Source organism: Coptis chinensis, chromosome 2 (assembly GCF_015680905.1).
Source record: "Coptis chinensis isolate HL-2020 chromosome 2, ASM1568090v1, whole genome shotgun sequence".
NCBI classification, from domain to species: Eukaryota; Viridiplantae; Streptophyta; class Magnoliopsida; order Ranunculales; family Ranunculaceae; genus Coptis; species Coptis chinensis.
Genome location: NC_141457.1, coordinates 109,259,759 through 109,282,499, shown reverse-complemented (window position 1 = coordinate 109,282,499; position 22,741 = coordinate 109,259,759). Strand labels below are relative to the sequence as shown.

General features: G+C 36.8%; 1 long non-coding RNA gene across 7 annotated transcripts; it reads left to right on the top strand.

The window, feature by feature from the left end:
* The first annotated feature begins 1,073 nt into the window (after window positions 1–1,073).
* LOC147520419 (uncharacterized) lies at window positions 1,074–22,567 on the top strand. 7 transcript variants are annotated; one of them, XR_015212614.1, is made up of 16 exons: window positions 1,074–1,154; window positions 2,267–2,624; window positions 8,836–9,006; window positions 9,203–9,379; window positions 9,476–9,599; window positions 9,718–10,534; window positions 10,885–13,919; window positions 14,031–14,135; window positions 14,237–15,870; window positions 16,043–16,589; window positions 16,709–17,957; window positions 18,055–18,785; window positions 18,908–19,086; window positions 19,187–19,268; window positions 19,356–21,632; window positions 22,233–22,567. It is a non-coding gene; the product is annotated as an uncharacterized LOC147520419 (long non-coding RNA). The 7 variants fall into 7 exon arrangements; XR_015212613.1 differs by having other exon boundaries at window positions 10,885–15,870; window positions 19,371–21,632; XR_015212617.1 differs by having other exon boundaries at window positions 10,885–15,870; window positions 18,908–19,268; window positions 19,371–19,446; window positions 19,581–21,632.
* The last annotated feature ends 174 nt before the right edge of the window (window positions 22,568–22,741 follow it).

Here is a 22,741-nt window from a genome sequence, read left to right as displayed (position 1 = left end):
AATGGTGGTGAATATATACGAGTGATCCATTCTTGCAAGTATGTCGAATGAGGGAATAGAGAGGCACTTTACGGAAAGGTACCGCAATGTAATGGGGTAGTGAGAAATGTATGAACCGTACTCTAATGGAGAAAGTCGCGTTGTATGTTGTCCAATCTTTGGATTGGGCAAAGCGTTTTGAAATCGAGGTCAGCGAGTTATGCATGCTACCTTGTTAACAAAGTTGCCTTCGGGTCGCAATTGAAGATAAAACTCCTATGGAGGTTTGGTCCGTAAACCCGCCGGGATTATGATTCCCTTCGTGTGTTTGGGTGTCCCGCTTACTTTCATGTCAAAAGATGGTAAGTTGGATCCTAGAGCAAAGAAAGCCATCTTTGTGGGTCCGAAAAGTGGAGTTAAAGGTTATAAGCTATGGGATCCGAAAGATAAGAAATTCATTTTGAGCGAGATGTGACATTTGATGAGGCTTCTATGTTGAAGTCCGGACGACTCTCCGGTGGAGAGTATGGCCAAAGAGGTATTGCAAAGCCAGTGGAGATTGATGCGCCTTCACCTAGTCTAGATAGTTCTCAGATCTAGTAGATTGGCAACCATGGATAGTCAGTCAGTTGATGTTCCATTTGAAGACACAGAAATAGTGATTACAGGTGATGGAACAAATGATGATGCAGAGGATATGGCTCCATTGTCCAATTGTCACGCTTCCGCATTCGTTTACGTAACAGTCATCTGATACAGAAGTTTGTTATTAACAATTTCTTAAAATCAAGGAAATAAATCTGCATTTGTTTTACGAAACTAGAGCAAAATTTGTTACTTGAAGAAAATACTTTTTAAAATGACTCACTATACAGAAACAGAAGTTGGTGGATCCGTTGATAAACTTGATATGGTCTTGCCAGCAGTCGAAAAACTAATAAGAGAGGCGCGTGACTGCGTGAGGAAGACAATGGACTGGGCTTTGTTTCGAAGGGTAATTGGGCGGGCTTTGGACCTTCTTTCACACGGTTTGCTTAATTCCCACGCTACCCATGGCGCTTATTTCCCACGCTACTCGGAGTCATCAGTTGATCTGATTCTAAAAAAAAGACATCAACACCTCTTCTTTAGTTTGGTTCATCACTGCGTCAAAGTGAAAGATGAATTCTGCCATGGTAAACTTCCTTCCTTTTTCTCCTTCTCTCTCTTTCTCTCTAACGCTATTAAGTTTTACTTTTTTTTTTTTTTATTTATTCTCATTACTAGCTCTTAACAATTTGTTTATTCTACTTTGTGGGGATAAGAAGCAGCCCAAGTCGTTTGAGTTGATGCTCATCTTTGGCTGTAATTAAGATGCATTTGCTAATGTGAATTTTTTTTATGGAAGAATTCATGGAGAAATTTCACTTGCCATGGAAGTTCATTTGTATCAAGTGATTTACTTATTGTTTTGTATCAAGTTCAAAACAAGGATCCATTGTGTTTTTTTTGTCTTCAATTTACTTTTCAAAAACATTATTGAAAAAGTGACTTCTTAAAAAAAATAAACTCACTGTTTTTTGCTTCTGTTTTTGAAAAAATGTTTTCTTCCATAAAAAAAATGTATATGTCTCCATGATTTCAAAAGTCTTACGTATTACAACTTACTCTTTAGGGGATATTTGCTGGTACATCTCACTTGGTAGTAGAATAGTTTCATGTAGTAAGAAGCATTTGCAAAGGTATTTTCTAAGCTTGTGAATTTTTCTAAGGAAGAATTCATTGCGTGAGGGGCGTGGAGAAATTTCACTTGACATTTTGCTTTCCTACTTCATGGAAATCTTTTGCATCATGTGAGACTTGTTCATCAAAGTAATCTCATTCAGTCACTTGTAAACACCAAACTTTCAACATATTCCTCTTGTGCTTCTTTTTTGAAACCTTTCACACATGTTGCTGAAACACATTTGACAGAGAATATGAGCCGAGTCAAGAATTTCCTCAATTCAAAAGTACTTTCTGTATTCATACAGAAATTCACAAATTTGAAAAGTCTGGACAAATTCATCCCTTTTCTTTATTTTTATTTTTTTTTGCAAATGAAATAAATCCATGATACTTCCTTTTAGAAATCTAATCAGTGATATGTCCTTCATATATCAACTGGTTTGGAACATGCACCTCTTACATACAAATAAATTACTTTTCCTTTGTTTTAAAACTTTGCGTTCTTTTCTAAAACTTGTGTGTTTTTCTGCTTCTTTTTTTTAAAAACTCTCACTTAAGTTATCATGTATACTTTTGACAGAGAATATGCTAATATCCTCCCCTCGCACTCGAGTTTCTTCAATTTGATAAAACATGAACCTCTTACTTCTTACAAATAAAACTGACGAAATCAAGCACCAAGTTTAGGCATATATTATAGCAAGGGAGGCTTTTCAGAGAAGATATCAATTGAACATTCAAAATGTTGAGGAAAGTTAAGGCTGATGCGATTGAACATTCAAAATGTAGAGGAGAGTTAAAGCTGATGTGTTTGGGTTGGATGTGGCTGAGATGGTAATGATTCACACTAGGCAAGAGATACAGAAGAAATGGGTATGATGCAAAGGTTGCAGTTAGGAGAGTCAGTTGTCTTGTGGTAAAACTTGCCTTTAGCTGTGGTATGTACATCTACATGCATTTGCCATATCTATAAAAGTTGGTTGAAACTAAAAACAATTAAATGTTAGAAATGCAAAAGAAAAACAAAAGTGCGACCCCTTTACCAAGGTAGCACAGACCCTGAAAACACTATTTTATCGATGCCGGTCCATGCTTTTAAAATCTAATAGAGGAGCATGTATCTTGGAATCTACTTAAATCTATTATTTTTGAATGGTAGAATCTTGAACTTCCATGAATATCTAGTTTATTGCTAGGAGCCTAGGACTTGCTGTGATCTTGGGACTAAAACCCTTTATATTTAATAATATAATTTTGAGTAGTGGCTTGTAAATCTGTTTTCGTCACATTTTTTACCACTTCGCCAGGTTATCTTGTATGGAAATGGACTTTAACTGTTCTGCAAGAGTCAGTTGGTGATAGTGATCTCGCACCATTTATCGACCCTGATACGCCAGTTGGTGATAGGTGTTGGAATCTCTTGTGTATTTCTAAATACTAGTGTGTGTGTGCAAAGTGGAGGAGATGAACAAATGGTGTTCTCTCCACTTTAGTGCATAGTAGATAGTCCCACATTGGTTATCCACCACATCGGGGTTCGTTCGGGCTTGGGCTTGGAGGCTTCTTGTTGTGGGTAGTGGTTTGACCAATAGCCTAAACTTGTTTTGCCTTTTTTCTTGAGCAGCAAGTTTCAAAGGTGTTCTATTAGGAGTTGGTCTCTCTTCCTCCTAACCTCTATAAATAGGACTGTGAGTCCATAGAGAAATATACTTGATCGAAACTCAACTCGAGAGAAACAAAACTCAAACCAAATTTTTTTTCTTCTCTTCTTCCACCGTCGTCGAGAGTTATATTTGTCGTTTCTAGAGGGTAGTATGTTCTAGTGCAAAGTCAGTCAGCTGTTAACCATTGAATCCTGTGAGGAAGACGCCATCGCTGCCTTTACTCGCACCATTGGAAGGGCGAAATCTTTCCTTAAGAACGTTCTAATCCGCGCATTGGTTATTCCTAGTTACTGCCGTCCTTGTTTCTTCATTGCTCATTCCTTCGTTCTACTTTTAGTTGCTTGTGTTCATACAACTATTCTAACAATCTTAAGGAAAGAGTTTTGTAGTAGAACAAAGGAGAGTGCTTTAATCGACAATCAAAAAGATAAGTCTTTTACTTTGAGTTATTGTTTGTGTTATTGGGTTATGACTTTAGAAATTTTCTAATAATTTCGTTTTTGGTAGGGAAACCAATTAAAGATTGAATATTTATTGATCTTTTGTGGTTTATCAAACCCTATATGGTTGTAGACCTTTCTCCTACGTTTATGGGAGTCAAATATGAGATTTCTATCAAGAAAAACGTCAAAGTTCGTCTTTTTGACAAACCAAGTCACTCGTTACGAAACTGCTATAACTTTCAGCTCAGAGCTCGGTTTTGCAATCCGCTTCTTGTGTTGGATAGCTGATTCAAAGGGCTTTCCAGTGGTATAAGGCTTGATACCCAATTCGTCCTGAGCTGGTTTAGAATTACAGTTCTTTTGAACTATTTTTCTAGAAGGAGGAAAATATGGTAATCCGATTTTTCAATCGGTTAGGTATCGTATTCTTTCACTCTTTGCAATTCTTTTGGTTTAATTATATGGTGATATTCTTGCCTTGAGTTGCATGCTAGTTTTCTTAGGAGGGAAATCCCTAAGCTTAAACTTCTTTAATAATCTAGTCAACAAATTATACGTGTTTATCACTGAGGAATTAATTGGTTTGACTAGAAGTAGTTTGATATTAATTTTCTTTGTACATATGTAGATGTATGTATATGGTTTAAGAGAGACCTTAAGATAGTTAATATCAACCACACTCAAATCTTGGATAGTAATTATAATGTATTCAATGCATAATTGCTTACCTTTATTGAGTGAACGTGTTGTTAGACGATGGTTATAATTGTACTGTTGTGAAAATACATGTTAGATGAAGTAACTTGTAGCTTATATCCAATATAGCATATGTTAAAGTTGTGTAGCATGCTAGTTTTGGACATTAATCATTGTGGATTTATTTTGAACTTAATGATAGTTTATTGGTAAATTTTTTAGTTGAAGACATTAATGGGTTGAGCCATTAGATGTTGTGGTAGTACTTGAGGTCTTGTTGATAGGGTATCCTATCTTGCTTGAGCTCATGTAAAAAGAGGAGGTGAAGTCCTCAGTTATTTTGCATATTCAGTGGCTAGATTTGCTTAAATATCGTATACTTTTTGTTGTGAGGGGTACAGTTAAAGTTTACTTTTCCTGAACCTATGATATGATATTTACCATGTTTGGCATGAATGCATTATTTAACATTGACATGAAGTTTAACCATGTCATATATTATTAAGTAATGAGCATCGTTGTCTACGAGAGGAAACAATATGGGAAACAATCAATATCCTCTAGTGACTATTTTAGACAAGGAGATGTAACACTTGTAGATTGTCTTATTAGGCATTATCCTCCTATGACTATGGATAAATAGCCAAAGTGAAGTACAAGTGCATGGATTGTCTCCCTATGACAGTTGGAATGTTGAATGATGAAAAGAATGATGATAATGATATTATCTCGGGTAAAACCCTTTTCATCTAATTCTTCTATTCTTTAAGATTCATTAGAATCTTTTGTGGATTTCCTTTCATATAGATAACATGAACATAATATGACTATGTTTAATATGATCCAGAATCATAGACTTGAGAAAAGTATATTCTTGTCATAAGAGTGCATATTATTGTTGTTGTTTCTTTTTAGTGTTTGTAAGCGGTATAATGTGTTTTGCATGTAAGTTTGATTAGGTTGAGTAACCATTGAACTGGGGGGGTGGTGACCCATGCATGACAATCGTTTTACCATAGTTCATCTCACAAGATAATTGGAAAGACACTGAACTACAAAGTATGGAAAGGTCTTGGGCCTATCCAAAAATGTTTGAAAATGTGGGGGGTGTCTTGCCAAGGCTATTGTGAATGAATCTAAAAGAAATTTCTTTTTGAGACCTAGAATTATCTAGTAGATGTTCATTGGTGAAACTCATAATAGTGATGTTTGTTTTCAGTTGTCATGAGTGATAACAATCTTGTAGATACCACACTATTATTGAATGTCTTATATGCTAATTTTATTTGAGGATGTGCTTTCTGTGAAATTGGCATAGAGTGGTTGGATGATCATAATTAACTACATAAGCGGATCCCATAATTTTTGAATAAGAAATTTGGAAGACTATCAGTAAGTATATCCACCATTCACGGTGATGATATTTATATGTTTCTTGAGGAAGATTCATTAACCTATAAGGAAGTTGTCTGTCTATGAGAAGTGTCCTTTTTTGAAGGATACAACTCCTCTAAACTGGACTTTTGTTTTATTGGGGGATCTATAAGTTGAATTGGATCTTTAAGAGAAAACTAAAACATGATAGTTGTATTGCAAAATACAATGCTAATAATAATAGCCAAGGGGTTTCAATCAGAGACAAGATTTATACTATTTTGAAACCTTGCTCATATAACTAGAATTTCTTCTACGAATTCTAAAGACTCTAGTTGAGTAGTTGTCTTGAACTACAATACCAAGTAGTACCGGTGTGATGAAATGAAGGTATACAATTTAGTTAAATCTTTGTATGAGTTGATTCAAGCGCCTATAAATGGCATGAGCAATTCAACAACATATTAGTGTCATATGGATGTCAAAGTACCGTTGTTGATAAAAAATGTGTACTTTCTTTAGAGCAAAGCAAGACATATGTGTTAATCTCTCTTTGTTTAGATGATTTAATATCATGAGTGCTAGCATTGAGAATGTGTATGAGACAGAGAAATTTCTATTTGAAACACATCATAAACCGTCATTGAAAATGATAGTTTATTATGTTGTTAAACTCATTTCTGAACTACTATATTCATGTCAAGAAGATGTTGACGTTTGAATATGGTTAAAGGCCACAACATGGCATCCTTAAACCGTGACCGGCCGATGGTATAGGGAATTTCGGCACTACGAGAATTGAATGGACCGGGTGAATATAGGAATTAAAACTCATGTTGGTCTCATTATATTGTTATAGCACTTAGTAGAAATATTTTTCATTGAAAAGTATGGGTATTATGATAGTAAGCATGTGTTAACACCTTTTGTGGAAATATCCATCTTATGAAAAATAATCTTCTTGTGTTTTCTCATACTAAATATGTCAATATCATTGGTAACCAATTGTACTTGATGGATAATGTATGTGAGACATGACATTGCCTACATTAATGGCATACTGAGCTGATAACCCATTATGTTCTTATAAGGAACTTTGATGTATATTGTCAGATTATCCAAGTACTATAGCAGAGCCATTGATTATGGACTGATATTTAGTATATTTCCATCATTGTTAGAAGGGTAATATGTTATAAACTGGATCCAATAATGTTTATGTGTTTACCTTTGGTGAAAATTGAGTGTCTTGGATATCATCCAAGCTAATCGCCTTAGAAAAGGCATGTGATGATCTTTGAGTGGGTTAGCAACCTCTTGGCAAATCTTCCCATTGGCTCTAAACACCTCCCCGATGTGTATATGCTTTGCAACCGCCTCATTGCAATAGCTAAGACATGTTATCTTATGTGCAATGGGAAAAGAATACATGTAAGTTGAGATATAACTTAATCAAGCAAATGCTAGAGATTATGTTAGGTTGGACTTAGTTTGGCCACATGTCTAACCGCACCACTTCTTTGGAGGCAAGTGGTTATATCGTCGAGGGGATGAGACTTTTGCCTTAGATAGAGGGCTTACAATCGACGGCAACCCCACCCATGTGATTGGAGATCCCATGAATTAGGTTCAAAGGGAAAAACAAGTCACCTCGTCGCCTCTCTATGCTATCGTTTTCTTTTTTGAGACGTCCCACCCTATGACTAAATAGCATTTTTGTATACTTTGTATAACTTGAATTGCAATGAGAAAGGATGAGTTATTTTACTCTTATTGGAATCCATAGTCCATTTTTATAATGAGATAGTGTATTTTAACTGCAATGTACACTTGATGGATATCCACCTACGTGAATGTAGAACTGGGTCGGTTCTTATGAGTATTCAGGCAAGTACTCTAGAGCATTCATGGAACACATGCAGCGCAAGGGCCAAAAAACGCAACACCGCAGAACAGGCATATAATGAAAGAGCAATGTGGGTGCATGTCCTCTATTTTACTACAAGGGAATGTTGGTTCAAATATTTTTTAATCCACCACTTTCACGTATTATAAGACATGTTACCCTATGACTGGTTCAAGCCCGAAAAGCACCAGTATCTTATGCATTGTTTTTTCGATTCTCTATGGCATTTCATTAACTCTTTTCTTTTGTAATATCCTATTCCAAAATAGTGGGGGACTATTAGTATTTTGAAATAGTGGGGGATTGTTGGAATCTCTTGTGTATTTCTAAATACTAGTGTGTGTGTGCAAAGTGGAGGAGATGAACAAATGGTGTTCTCTCCACTTTAGTGCATAGTAGATAGTCCCACATTAGTTATCCACCACATCGGGTAGGGTTCGGGCTTGGGCTTGGGCTTGGGCTTACTGTTGTGGGTAATGGTTTGACCAATAGCCTAAACTTGTTTTGCCTTTTTCTTGAGCAGCAAGTTTCAGTGTTCTATTAGGAGTTGGTCTCTCTTCCTCCTAACCTCTATAAATAGGACTGAGTCCATAGAGAGAATAGACTTGATCGAAACTCAACTCGAGAAAAATGAAAACTCAAACCGGTCATTTTTTCTTCTTCTTCTTCACCGGCCGTCGAGAGAGTTATATTGTCGTTCTGTGGGTAGTGCGTTTCTAGTGCAAAGTCGGTCAGCTGTTAACCATTGAATCCTGTGAGGAAGACGCCACATGCTGTGCCTTTCTTCGCACCATTGGAAGGGCTTAAATCTTTCCTTAAGGACGACTAATCCGCCATCGTTGGTTATTCCTAGTTATCTTCTTTGTCCTTGTTTCTTCATTTATTCTTCGTTCTTCTTCGCGTTCTACTTTAGTTCTTTGTGTTCATACAACTATTCTAACAATAGGCTGATAGCGATCTAGTATTGAGTTCGGACTTGTAAAATTTTAACACTGGTCCCATGCCATGTTTCTTTCTAAGTATCTCTTTTGTATGAATTGACATTCTATTTACTTATTTGACTTAGGTTAATCAAATACATAGCAGTTGTCCTTGGTGAACTCTATGCTGCAGATTATGTGAGACATTTCCAATTCCTTAGACCATGATCGCATGAGATTTTGTCCCTAAGAAAATTGTGACAACTTTGCTCAAGGATTTTTGGGTGAGGAAAAGTCTCCAAGTGCTAGCCGAGTTGGTAAATCCACTTTTTTAACATTTATTAATAATATAATATAGGGATTGGCTTGTAAAATCTGTATTTATACTATACTGGTATTAGATTAGAACTAATTTATAGGTAGAAATAATTGTATTACTTATTATTTATCTATTCTCTATTGATTGCAATGAAATATTTCAGAATTGGATTTCTAATCAGTCCCAGTTTTCAGGTTATCTTGCCTGGAAATGGACTTTAATTGTGTCGCAAGAGTCAGTTGGGGTGATTGTGATCTCACACCATTCATGGACCTTGATACGCCAGTTGGCGCTAGCATTCTCAATAATGTAATATTGAGTTATGGCCTATAAAAGTTTCAACACTGGTTCCATGTCATGTTTCCTTACAAGTAATGTCTCTTTTGTATGAATTGACATTATATTTATTTAATCTGAAGCAGGTTTATGAAATAGAATGTTTGCCCTTATTGAACTCTTTGCTGTAGAACATTTGATATTTCCAACTACTCACAAGCCCATGATTGTGTGACACTCTGACCCTAAGAAATTTGTGACGACTTTGCTCAAGGATTTTTGGGCGAGCAAACATTTCCAAGTGCTATGGAGTTGGTAAATCCTGAACTTGACAGTATTTAGAAGTATTTAATGTTTGCCCTTATTCTTTCTCTTGATCCTGGCATATATTTTCTTTTTAATAGTTTTTATTTATAACCTATCTGGCTTTCAGACCCTTTGATACTAGGTAACAGAGAAGACATAGACGAGATGTCCAACAACAGCTTAGTTGTTCTTTCGAGGGATCCAAACATCAGAGGCAGTCTGATATCCTCAGAAGTGCCGCTTGACTGCTAAGACTAAGGAATCGTGTTGGCATCAATTATTCCTTTTTGTCTCACTTCCATAAAGGTATTTACGCATGTATTATTTTCCTGATACACTTATGATGTAGAATACTAATGTCATACATGTAAATTCATTATATGGTAATCTCGATTCGTTGTGTTAGAGTTTGACATAAGATAAATCATTTTCAACTACCAACATCGCACGAAAAGAGCACGCGGCCATCTCCCATTACCAATGGAGTATATGTTGTCATTGATGGAGGCTTTCTAAGATGACATATATGCCTCAGTTTCTAAGGTAATCTTTTCGTGATACATGACTAAGTGATTTCACTAATTAAAGCTCTTGCAGACTTTACTTAGGTGAATGGACTTAGCTAGGAATATATCAATATACTGGTATACTGCGCTGCAGTGTTTGTGAGCGAAACGGAAAGAAATCACAAGATGGTGGAGGAGAATGAGAAGAACAATATGATTGAGAGGGAGAGGTGTTCAATAATGATAATTGTGGAGGAGAAGGAGAAATAGCAGGAACAATTTGAGATTGTGAACAGAAAAAAATCTCAAAGGAAGGAAAGAAATTGCGAATTGAGAGAAAAGGAGAGAAGAGAAAGAGAAGGGGTCAAACGGGCATCCATTGTAAGGCCTTCCCGTGAAAAAGAATAGTTCCAGTTTTGCTTGATGGGGGGAACAAAGGTACGACAAAAGACAAATTTGGATCTTACTTAAAAGTGATTCGTCTCCTACATATCTATACCTCCCTAGATTTCTTTTTTAATCGTGTATTTGACATAAAAATAAATTTAGGAACATTTTTTTTCCGTGGAGTTATGTTTGAATTTCATAACAAGAAAAAAAAAATCTTAGAGATCCTTGGAACAAGTAGGACATATTTTCGTCACACCTTCTTAGTTCTTAAGATGTGAAAAGTTTCCCTGGGTGTTATAACAAAGAAGGTTAAAATGAAACTGATCTCGTCTCTTGAGTTACAAAAGGAACAATTGCTGTTAAGCTATATGATTGTTTCTGCTTTATATTATTTACAGGTTTGCGCTGGAACACTCTCTGGTTATTGGAATGTCGTCCGCCTTCTCAGCTGTGGTCCTCAACTTCCTGTCATTTTTTACTTCTCTCAAAGGGTAAGCAAGCTATGATGTTTAGGGAGCTGATCTTTTGGGTAATTTTGCAGAAATGGAGCAAACGTAAGCAAAGCTGACAGTGAACTAATAACTTCAAAACCAGTTGAGGACAAATGCCCCCAATTACAAGTAGTCAAAAGTTGTTTGGTAACAAATATTCTCCTCAGTACATATTTTATGCAAATATATTTGTTAGTGTGTGCTCTCTAATGAATTTATTAGCTCAAAATGATTAGAGCAGTCTTTGTCGAGAGGTTGATGATTCAAATCCATCTGGATCCAAGTATGAAAGGAAATCTGATGATATATTCACAAATATAATAGATGCTGTTGAACACCATAGACTATAGTGTTCTGCCATTAAAATATATGGATAGCTTACAGCTAAGAACTGGATATGTTTGTGCACCAGTATCAGGAAAGAGAAACCATTCTCTGGCATTGAGTGATAGGTATCCGACTATCCATTATTCCCTGTTCTCCTTTTGTATCATACATGTGCCAGTAGAAGGTTTCTATCTGACTTTTACATTTATCCTGTTTGTGGGCACAGATGCATATCTAGACATTCAACCCATTTGGCAGCTGCCATCAATTTATGGAATCGCGTACGTAATGAAATTTGGTGAGGCCTTTTCGGATGATTGAATGTCTACATGAATCTTTTGACCAGGCTGAGTCTTGATGGCTGGTAAGAGTAGATTTTTAGGGCGGGAGATCACAGTAAGTCGATTTATGATTCAGTCTGTTTATTTAACTTCTGTATTTTGTGAAGGTAATGTACGATATATGCACCACCCAATGTCTAGCGAGAGTGTACACTAGAAGTGTCAAGGAGGCAGAGAAGGACTAGTTTTCCTTCTATTTTTGTTGTCTCTCCCTTTCCCCTTTCTTCTCAGAATTGTTTATTCTTTTATTTTCTTTGGTGACAGGTTCCATATTGGACAACACTGAGATGAGTTGCTTGTTCATAATACAATTTGCCTAGGGTCTAAGATTAGTAGCCTTTCTTTGCTTTAGGCTCCTTTTGTTCTGTCAGAATAATTAGTGCTGACTATTAGATAGATTTGAAGTTCTGCTGCATTCATCATATGACATTTTTTGACACGATTAGGTTGATGAGTCTGCTACGTGGCTGGGATTGGGAAAACAACTCACAGCAGACAATTGGTGTACTTTCAAAAGTTTTGGTAAAACTATTGGGTTTTTGACCTGCTGAAGTTTCATAAATTGACGATGATGGTGAGTGAAAATCATGCAAGTGATCTCTCTTTTTGGTCGGACATGCCAGTGATCTTTGATAATAGAATTCCAAGCTTTACTCGGATCTTAATCAATTAAAGCCAATTCTCTATATTGTCCTTGGACATGATTCTTACTTTGGAAATGGAGATAATATTGGACAGAGTTAGCACTTAGAACTAATACTAGTTCTGGGCTAGTGAAATCTGTTTGGATTGGTTTCTCAACCACTCTTTTGTTTAGGTAACTTATTCATCAGTTTCTGACTCCAAGTAGTGCTGATTTATGGTGAGCCTACTCGGTGAAACAAAGGCACGGCAGAGGGAGTTTGTTAAGACCACAGAGACAGAAAGCGAACGATGGGTACCCATTTAAACAGAGGTGTCAAGGGGTACTCATTTAGAGCGAGTCCAATGGAGAACTGCCAAAATGAGCTGCTAAAGGGCGCCACGTCAGCTAAATAGCAAGAGAGTCAAATTTGACAAGCGCTAAACAGAAAAACCGTTCCAATGGAGGGATGAAGATGAGGTGCTAAAGGGATATGGACGACATGGTTTCTGCCGTCTGTCTATTAGTTGCAACTTAAGTTGAATTTTTTTTGGACAGACGGAACAGTTTCTGCCGTCCGTCGAAATTTAACACATGGATGACATAAACTGTGCTGTCCGTCTCCCAAAACTTATTATGGCAGCTGCTAGCAAAGGTTTTAATTTTGGTTGGGTTTATGGCTCTTTCCAAATTTAGGAGCTTTTTAACAGCCCCATTGGAAACACATTTTGGTTGTTGGGGTATATTTGCCTTTAGCAGCCCATATAGCACTCCATTGGACTTGCTCTTACCTCATCGGAATCCCGCTATGTGTATTCTAAGGTCCAAAACATAGAAATATCCCACTAAGAAGGCCCAAACGATGGTGGGCTTTTATATGGTTCTAAAATTTCTAATGCAGCCTGTTTCGCACGTGGGGACTAGCATTACGTGTCCAAAACGCGTTTTTGTTAGCTGTCACGTGTTTAATCTGTATGTCGTAAGGTTCACGGTATCGTAGATGTTACGCACCCCCACCCTCCAATACCTATAAATACGAGACCGACCCCTTCACAAGTCATAACTACACTCGGAAATCTCACAATTCAGAATTCTAGGTTTTTGCTCAGAAAGAGTGATGGTATTTCTAGGGTTTTTACCACCATAGTCTCTACTATTCCAGGTCTGTTTAACCAACAAAAAGGAGTAAACCTAATAATTCTAAATTCTGATTTAAATAACTTATAATATCAGTCTAAAAATTGTACTAATTCTGTAATTTTGAATCGGTTTGCTGTTTTCATTACCCAGCGCATCACACCCACAAAGAGAGCACACCAACTGGAGTTCCATCCCAAATTTGAAGTTGTGAACTGTTTGGTATGGGTATTGCCAAGTTGCCAACTATGTCATAGTCTCTAATGCTAGATTTTCATCAAATCTAAAGTTTCTGATTATGTTATCGCATCTACTACGTTGTGTAGATATCCTTGATGACACATTACGTCAGTGTAAAAGGCTGAGGGTGACCTTAAAGTATACGCAGCCTAGTGTAACTGGGGGGGGGGGCGCCTGCGCCTGCTATTTGGGAGTCCTAACTCCCGAGGTAGGAAATAACTCAGAGGACTATTGTAATAGCTGGGAAAGGTTAAAGTAAAATACTTTGTATTCAGGTATGATCTATATTTATACATATCTCATATTTATTGGTCACGTATTTCTGGGGGTAGATGTTAAGAAAACATTTGCTTAGCTTTCTAAGTGCTGTGTGAAACCTGAGTTAGTGTTGAAGTGATAAAAGCGAGAAGTTAGTGGCGGACTGCCGGCGTCCAGGACATAATTCTCTGTTACGCTTTTATTTTGCCCTTGTTTCTCCAAGTTTAGAAAAGGTTTTTTTTCTATATTGAACAATACTGTTTTTTTCCTTTTTTCCAAATCATCATAATCTATGTTTTGTTTTTTGCTAAAAATATATTTTGTTCAAATGAAGGGTGTACTTGATGTCATGGAAGAATGCTTGTGTGCACATCTCACTTTGTAGTGAAGCTTTTCGCGATGTAGAAGGTATTTACATAATGTGCTTTTCCGTCCTTGAGAAGGAGAAATTTCACGGGGCAGTGAGCAAACATAAGATAATTATTTGTTTCATGGGAGTTCCTCTTCTACAAAGTAAGACTACCAATCGAAATTCTCCCATACCATCAAACATACCCACGTTGTTGATTTCTCTGAACACTCTCACATTTACATTGATTTCCTGGTTTTTTGTGATGCGTTCTTTTCTTCTAGTTATTAAGGTTATGCCCATTATCTACTATACACATTTTTATATCTATTAGATCCCCTACACTCATTGACTTATTTTCTTGAATAGTTTTTCTTCTAATTTTGTGGTTTTTAATGTCCTTATTTTTCCAGTAGTTGGTATTTTTACTGATGTTTCTTTTTGTCCCGGTTAATTCCATTTATGTAAGTTATTGGGTTGTCAGATTCTTAATTTCTTATTATTTCATCCATTTTCTTTACTGTTTCACGAATTTTCAGTTTCAAGTTCTTGAATTTACTTTATTAAATGTGATTTTGCAAAAAAAAAAGCAGCTCAGCTCTTGAGAATCACTTTGTATGTGTGTTTCTTTTTATGTTTGTTTCAGTACATAAATTTGCATTGTATTATCTTCTTGGTTTCTTTTTATGTGGTTTTGTTTTTATTTTACACTTGTCTTAGGTGGAATTTGATGTCTAATGGACAATGGTTGATTAGGTGATTTGTTTTGGGGCTGTTCTGCTTTTCTTGTAGCACTTAAGCTTTCACCCTGTTTTGCCTTATTATTGGAACTTCTTTTCTTTGAGTGAACAGAAAAGAAAACTGGAGCATGACGTTACTATATGTCCACTTGTGTTTGAATCGGGGATGTACCCTGGTACTATTGATATTAATTTCTTATGACATCGTTTTCTTCTTTGAGAAGTCTTATAATCTAGTGAATTTCTCTTTTTGTATATTGACTACAAGTTAGTTGCTTGTGCTGCAGAGTTGTCTACACCATAGACTTATAGACCACCTGGTTTTAAGTCGTGTGCAATGTACTTGTGTTTGCTATCGAATGTTGGTCAGTTTTTGGTTTTAAGTCCGTAGTTGTATACCTACATTCCGAATAAACATTATTCGTTTATGTCTGTTCGCTTGAAGTGATAACTATTTGTTTATGGGAACATGGCCTTATGTGATTCTGGAGAAGTGGTACTCTGGTTCCTTGAATGTTCCAAACCTCCAATGCTGCTAGAAGGACACTCTACAATCCAAGCACCAAGTTTAAGTAGCTTGTGTGATTTTGGAGAAGTGGTAGCCTCCATTATTTTTATAACTTTTTTAACACTAGTTTCCTTGAATTCAATGTTCCTTAACAGAAGCTTTCCGGAGAAGATATCAATTGAACATTCTCTCTCTCTCTCTCTCTCTCTCTCTCTGTATTACTATTATTATATTATTATTATTATTATCGTGTAGTACACTATTATATTAAGGCACCTTCTTTCCTAGCTTGGACTGATGCTTGGATTTCAGAACGTGAAGAACCAACTTTAGAGATCCTTGGAATAAGTAGGTGCTTGTTGTTAACTCAGGTGAGTAGTGGTTAGGGTTTTGATTTATTCTAGCACATTTTCTTAGTTCTTTTGATGTGAACAGTTGCTCTTGGTGTTCTAGCAAAGAAGGCAAAAAAGGAACCTATCTTTACTCATCGAACCCATTATACTTTCTTCTGCTTTATAACTAGGCTTGAATTATTCTTTACAGGTTTGGGCTGGACCACCGACCACCCTCTGGATATAGCACAGTCGGCTGCCTTTTCAATTGAGGTTTTCAACATTCTTTCATTAGTTCTATCAAGAGTAAGCAAGTTATGATGGTTTGGGAGCTGATATTTTGGGTCATTTTGCAAATATGGAACCAAAGTAAGAAAAGGGGAAGTGAATACGATCAAGGCAGTAGGACAAAATTTCCCACTTACATGTAGTCCAAAGTTGGTTAATTACAGATACTCTTGTTAGCACATAATTGGTGCAGATGTATATGTTAATGTCTGTTCTCTAATGGCAAATGGATTCATAAGCTCAAACTGGTTAGGGCACTCTTAATTGAGAGATTGATGGTTCAAATCCATCTGGATCCAATTTTGAAATGAAATCTGATTGGCTATTTGCGCTGTTAGAATATGCCAATATGGATAGCTTACGGCTGAGAACTAGTTATGCTTGTGCTGCAAATCCTTTGGAACCAAAGCGTTAACAAGCACATGCTTCAGCATATCAGGAAAGAAACTATTCTGGGATTTGAGTTATAGGTACCCGTTATTCTCCGTTCTTTTTATGCATCATATCTATGGAAGTGCAAGATTTCTATTTGACTTTTACTGTTATCTTTGTTTCTGGTCACAGTGATTTATCTGTTTGGTGATGCCAGGGAACTGTACACTCTGATGCACCAGAAGCACTGCCACAGCTTTGAGAACTTGTTGAATAAAGGCAAATATCGTGAAGGCGCCTAAGCCGGCTTCAAATTGTGGGTCTTGTGGGACAAGCCCTCAACTGTATGGATCTTTCTTCTTATATCTTGCGCTTGTACGATATTAGGAGACTCTACTTAAAGAACTAGCTGGATTTATAACACACTTTGCATTTTCAATCGACCGGTTTGAAAAAAAAAAAAAAAAACTCAATTGGTTCCACTGCATTACAAGTCTTATCTGTAAACTCAATAGGTTCCACTGAAGTCCTATCTGTTTAAGTTCTGTCGCTACTTTCATGTGTTTGCTTGATCACGAAGCTATGTCCATGTGAGGTATTTAGGGCATAAAATTGTATTTGCTTGATCACTATTTTCCGTATAATAATCGTCAAATTTAATCTCTTGCTGGATGCAAAAACAAGTCTCTGTATGAGGCCCTTTCTTTGCACTTTCCTAGTTATATGTGATTTCTGTTCAAACAATTTGACTTCATAGTGACATTTTGATGACGAAGTCAGGCCACATCGTTAGGATATTACAAATTATCGCTTGAAAGTATGCTTTAAGTAGTTTTGGTATATGTTTTTTATACTTGTATCATGTCCATTTTTGAAGGTCAGCCAGCCTCTTGCTGATGTAAAATCCAATAGAAAAAAAGCTAGTGTTTACGATCAACAATTGGGTCACACCTCAAATCCTCGTGAGGTGATTCTGACAAAGATTTCCTGAAGCAAACTTACAGAAAGTTGCGCCATCAATCACTTGTAAATGCAGAGAATCAGAAAGTTTGTCCAGATAACAGGGTCCCTCCAAGTTCAAAAGGAGTTCAGTTTACATCAATTCTTAGTTTGCATAATGAGTAATGGCTTGCGAGTGCTGGAGTTACTGGATGATCTGAATAGAATGATACGAAGTAGTGGAACTATGCAGAGAGGGAGGAAGTTTGTTCAGAAAAAACGACGGTCAACCCAATCCTCTTTTTTTAAGCGGGCCACTATGCAGAGCCCACGAAAACCCTAGGCCTTAATTTAAGGCCTAAAACATAGAAATAGTCCACTATGAAGGCCCAAACGTTGGTGGGCTTTTATTATGGTTTTACAAATTTCTAATGTAGTGTGTTTCGCACGTGGGGATTTAAATAAATAAGGGAGCGTTCACTTGGAAATCTCACAACTCGGTCGAGAAGGAGCGATGAATATTCCAGGTCTGATTTACCAACAAAAAGAAGTAAACCTAATAATTCTGATTTAAATAACTTATAATATCAGTCTAATAATTGGTTTGTTGTTTTGATTACCCAGCGCATCTAAGAGATCACAACAGCTACTGGAGCTCTATCTCAAATTTGAAGTTCGACTGTTGGGTATTGTCAACTGTGTCCTAAATCTATTTGCTAGTGTTCTATCTATTGTTCTATAGTTTCTGATTGCATCTAATAATTGTAATAATACGTGGGGAAGGTAAATTGATATACATCTGGATAAAATACTTTTTATTCAAGGTCTGGTGTATTTATACTACGTATCTCTCGTATTGATTATTCACCTATTATACTAACATTGTGGTTGTTAGATTCGGTGTTAAGGAAGCATATGCTGAGCTCGGTTGTTGCTGAAACCTTAACTTGCTAATGCCTGTTGTGTATGTGTATGTGTTTGTTGTTAGTATTGAAGTGAAAAGGGCCAAGAGTTTTTGTCTAGGACATAATTGAATACTGTTAGCAGACAAAAACCTTGAGCGTTTACATGGTTTGTGTGATTAAAAACGTATCCAATTATGCTTGATGTGGGGAAAATAAATGTGACCAAAGATGAATTGGTGTTGTACTGTAAAGTGGTTCCTATCCTCTCTCTCTCTCTCCCTAAGTTTTCTTTTGTTTTTTATGTTATTATTATTATTATTTTAATCGTGTATTTGATACCATTCTGTGTTTAAGCACCTTCACTCCTTTGGAGTGATATCTCCGGTTTTTAGAATGTGAAAATCAAACCGTAGAGATCCGTGGAATATGTCGTCATTGGTGTGAACTAAGGTGAGCACTCGCTCCGCCTCCATTGTGGTTTTATAGGGCGGCATTTGTTTCCCAAAGGGAGTCAATAACTTCCAACAATTACCATTATGCTACATGATTTATTGCTTTCTTCTGCTTTATAGATTGGGAGATTATGCTTTCCAGGTTTGGGATGGACCACGTACTTTGTGGTTAGTGGACTGTCGTCTGCCTTTTCAAATGAGGTCCTTGACATTCTGCTATTACCTAATTATCAAGGGTAAATAAGCTATGATGTGTAGGGAACTGATGTGTTGGGTCATATTGCAGATATGGAGCAAAAGTAAGCATGTAGTCCAAAGTTGTTTGGTTACAAATAATCTCATTATACATATTTCGTGCAAATATATTTATCATTGTGTCTTCTCTAATGGATTCATAAGCTCAAAATGGTTAGAGCACTCTTAGTGGAGAGGTTGATGGTTCAAATCCATCTGGATCCAGTGGCGAAAGGAAATCTTATTGGTAATTCACATATTAAATAGTTTTTGTTGAAGACCAAAGATTGTAGTGCTTTGTGCTGTTAAAATATCAATAGCTTACACTGGTTAGGTTTGTGTTGCAAAGACTCCTGTACAGCCGGAGCGTTAACAAGCACATGTGTCAGCATATAACGAAAGAAACTATCCCGTGGCATTGAGTTGTAGGTATCCGTTATTCTACTTTCATTTTATGTATCATCTGTATGCTAGTGTAAGATTTCTATTTTAACTTTTACTGTTATCTTGTTTCTGGTCACAGTATTTTATCTGTTTGGTACTTCTCTTGTGATGGCAGGGGATTATAGAAACTCTGAGGTGCCAGAAGCACTGACACATGCTAGAGAACCTTTTGATGAAGGCAAATATACTGAAGCCACCACAGCCGGCTCCAAATTGGTGGACAAGCCCTCAGATGAATAGGAATTCTTTTTATATCTTGCACTTGTGAGTTAAATATTAAAGAACTCTACTTAAAGACCTAGCTGGTATATGTTTATTATACATTTTGCATTTTTAATGGACCAAGTCCCGATTATAGTTGTTGAATATTTAGTTTATTGTTCATGCTGTTTTAACAAAAAAAAAAACACTTTGAATCAGGTTTGTGGTTAATGGACACGGGTCGATTAGGTGATTCGTTTTTGGGCTATTAATGCTTTTCTTGTAGCACTTAAAGCTTTAACCCTGCTTTGTCTTATTATTGGAACTTCTTTTCTCCTTGAGCGAGCAGAAAAGATATATATATATATTGCTCGGTAGAAAAGAAAATTATAGCATGAAGTTACTAAATGTCTAGTTGTTTAAGAATTTGGGAGGTACATTGGTACTATTGATCTAAATGTTTACTATTATAAATTTTATGTCATCGTTTGTTCTTCTTTGAAAAGTCTTATCATCTGTGCTCATTCTCATTTTGTATTTTGAATTGGGCTGCATACTTATCCACCACTTCATTTTAAGTCGTATGCGATGTACTTGTGTTAGCTGTCGAATGTTGGTCAGTTTTTGGTTTAACCATTTGATTGTGATAGATAACTGTTTGATTCTGAACACTGCACCAGAGGTATGTACCAAGAGTGTTGACCTAGCCTTACGTACATGAATTCTTGAACGTGAACATAGTAAATATGGCAAGGATGGATGGGCACCAAGTTGAAGGGTGAAAGAAAACATGGCTTTGTGGGTTCTGGAAAAGTGGCTACTAACTTCTTGTCTAGTTTCTTGATTGTGCCTCCTAGTAGGACAGTCAACAAGTTCAAGTGCCAAGCTTAAGCGGTTATTAAGAGGGAGGCTTTATAGAGAAGATATAAAGTGAACATACAAGATGATGAGGAGTATGGGTTGGATGTGGGGCTGAGATGGTAGGAGTCTCAGCTATGTTAACTATAAGACCTGTGGTTAAAGGTAGGGTGTTGGATATTTTCAACCATGTCATGTTGTGTTTGACAGATTATATAATATATCCATCCATATATTCACAATTAGGGGTAGTTTTTACTAATTTTTTCGTTTTACATATGGAGCAGGGTTGGATTTGATTGTTAGTATTCTAGAATTTGGAGTGCATTTATCCTTGTATGAGAAGAATTTTCATTGCTACAGACTGACAAATGTGTCAATTTGCTCATGGGTGAAGCCCATGGAATGGGTAAAACTGGTCTTTTATTTTCTTGTTCGGGAGTCCAAAGCTAGAAAACTGAGGAATTAATATCTTACTTTTGAACATATCTATTTTCTCTGACCTGTAAGTTTAACTGACATAACTTGAAACCTTTGCAGACTCTGCTCATATCATATCTAAATTGGTGATGATCATTTTAGCCCTCTCGCCTTCTACTACTTGGCAGGAAATCAAATGGAGGATGAGTATATCCACCGTGCAGGAGCAAGTCGGCGACTGCCTTGTACATGGCTTTGGTGAGGTGAACTCCGTCACAGTTGATAAACTAGGCTGGATTACGACAGGCATTAGATGCTACTTGGGAAGTACTCGTGGCAAATATGTCAAAGTTGTAACTTGCACCACCAGATCCACAAGCCTTGAATGTTCCCGTGAACTCATATTTCTGTGTTCTGCATGATGATATGGGAGGCGCTCCAAATAGTCAGTGTAAGAAATAATCGAATGTGACGCCTTCTCAGATACTGCAGCCTAGTTAAAGTAGTGAATTGTGGTGGTAGGTTTGATTGTTTGTTGTCTCTAGCAGCAAGCGCCAGTGCAGCTAGTATGCATCCAGTTGGTGGTGCTCTTTGGACAAGCTACCTTCTGCTGATTATGATGATCCACGGTTTTTGGCTTTGTTTACTTTCTCTTTTCGTTGGACCCCACAGATGCACCGCATAAGAGGTATACGAGCCTTCTTCTCGAGTACTTGTGTGTGTGTGTGTGCACGTATACTTGTCTGTAAATGAAATCTATTAGTTAATATTTTGAGCCGCTTAAATGACCTTCCATCAATCTGAATAACTGAACCCGTGATTTATCTGCATTTTTACCAATTTCTTTCCTACCCCATGAGGTCATGAATGATCATGAAACCTCATCAGATAATCTTCTACCTCGAGCTGTTTGTGGTAGTCATTGAATCTGGTTCAATTAACCTCAATATGCACTAACTATGACATTATATATATTTCTGAAAAGGAGCTACATTATTTTCTTGAGCTCAGTTCACTTATGGTCTTCTCTTACATCTAGGTTTTATTCTAAGTTACATTGACACGGACACGTGTGTCCATATCCGACACGGATACGATGTGTCTGACATGGAGACACGTGGATACGTATCCGACACAGATCTTTTTGAAATATGGCGTGTAGGTTTTATTGAGTGGGCCATGATTGATCTGCTCAATGCCTCAAATTTCTTTTAATGCAGTGAGCTACAAGTATTATTCGATAATTTTTTACTGAATTTTTTGAGAGACCAAACTATGGTTGTTGCAGGTGTTCAGCTTATACTCGGCAATAAACAAAAAGGTAGCAGAAAGGTGTTGGGGGAGAAAGATTGGACAAGGAGCAGAAGAAACCGCCAAAGGAAATACTATTGCATCTGATGACATCTCAGAGAGAGATGAACCAGTGCAGTCTGACAGTATGTCTATTGAGAGAATCCGGGGCTCTCATCCAAGATCCAATAATTGAAAAATAGGAAGTAAGAGTGTAGTTATATTTTACTTTTGTTGATGAAGCTGTTGTTGGAAGTAAGTTACATGTTGACAGAAAAGGGTGCCCGAACTTGAAGAAATATCTACTATATATGAAGAGGTTTTGCTCTGCCATTATTAGCTAGGTTCAAGTTTAACTTTTCTGCATGAAAATTTTACTATATAGTTGTCATCTTGGTAAATTGAGAAAATACAACTAGTTTAGATTGTCAATACTAATTTAGAGGCGAAAAAGTGTACAGTCCATCAATTCATGTTTGCCGTTGTGTCTAAAACTAGCAGGAGATG